The sequence below is a fragment of the Otolemur garnettii genome, unplaced genomic scaffold (genome assembly GCF_000181295.1).
Source record: "Otolemur garnettii isolate 467f Iridium unplaced genomic scaffold, OtoGar3 scaffold00288, whole genome shotgun sequence".
Taxonomy (NCBI): domain Eukaryota; kingdom Metazoa; phylum Chordata; class Mammalia; order Primates; family Galagidae; genus Otolemur; species Otolemur garnettii.
Genome location: NW_003852683.1, coordinates 911,064 through 912,116, shown reverse-complemented (window position 1 = coordinate 912,116; position 1,053 = coordinate 911,064). Strand labels below are relative to the sequence as shown.

General features: G+C 43.6%; 1 protein-coding gene across 1 annotated transcript in view; it reads left to right on the top strand.

Annotated features, from left to right (window-relative positions):
- ZNF432 (zinc finger protein 432) overlaps nucleotides 1-1,053 on the top strand; it is an 8,340-nt gene that overhangs the window by 4,684 nt on the left and 2,603 nt on the right. The window lies entirely within an intron of this gene.

Sequence of the window (1,053 nt, the reverse complement as noted above, 5' to 3'; positions counted from 1 at the left end):
AATTTGACATTGGTAAAAATAAGACATATCTTGTATATTCCAAATAAGGGCAGAGTGCCTTGTTCATGGGAACCTCTCAATAAATATTTGTGGAGAGAATAAATAATTTTGGATCAGTTGTGTCTTCCACCTTTGTGGTTTGGTATCTCCTCAAGTTTTATGAAATAGTATTCCTCCAAACCTATTATTTGTTTGTAATAATAACTTACTGTATTTTACTTTGTCTGCATATTTTATAAGGTCTGATTTAGTAATAGAAAGCCATCAAATCTATGCAGATTGTCAAACTAAACTTATTTGTACACAAACTACTTTTACTTTGAGACAGAGTCTTACTTTGTCACCCTCAGTAGACCAAGGGTGGCATCATAGCTCACAGCAACTTCCAACTCTTGGGCTCAAACAATTCTCTTGCTTCAGCCTCCCAAGTAGGTGGGACTACAGGCACCCACCACAGCGCTGGGCTATTTTTAGAGGCAGGGTCTTGCTCTTGCTCAGGTTGGTGTCAAACCTGTGAGCTCAGGCAGTACCCCCACCTCAGCCTCCCAGAGTGCTAGGATTTTTTTCTTTTTCTTTTTTGAGAGAGAGTCTTACTATGCCACCCTTGGTAGAGTGCGGTGGCATCACAGCTCACAGCAAACTCAAATTCTTGGGCTTAAACGATTCCCTTGCCTCAGCCTCCCAAGTAGCTGGGGCTACAGGTGCCTGCTATAAGGCCTGGCTATTTTTTTGTTGCAGTTGTCATTGTTGTTTAGCTGGCCTGAACCAGGTTTGAACTCACCACCTGGGGTGTATGTGGCTGGTGCCATAACCACTGTGGTACGGGTGCCTAGCTCCAGAATGCTAGGATTACAGGCGTTAGCCATCATGCCTAGCCCTGGTTAAGCCATGAGCAACATTTATACATGGAGTTGTTAGGAATTGCGTGTATACTGTTATCATACTGTTGTCACTAAGGGTCTTTTTGTGTGTGTGTGTATGTGTGTGTGAGACAGAGGCTCACTCTGTTGCCCTGGATAGAGTGCCATGGCATCACTGTAGCTCAGAGCAACC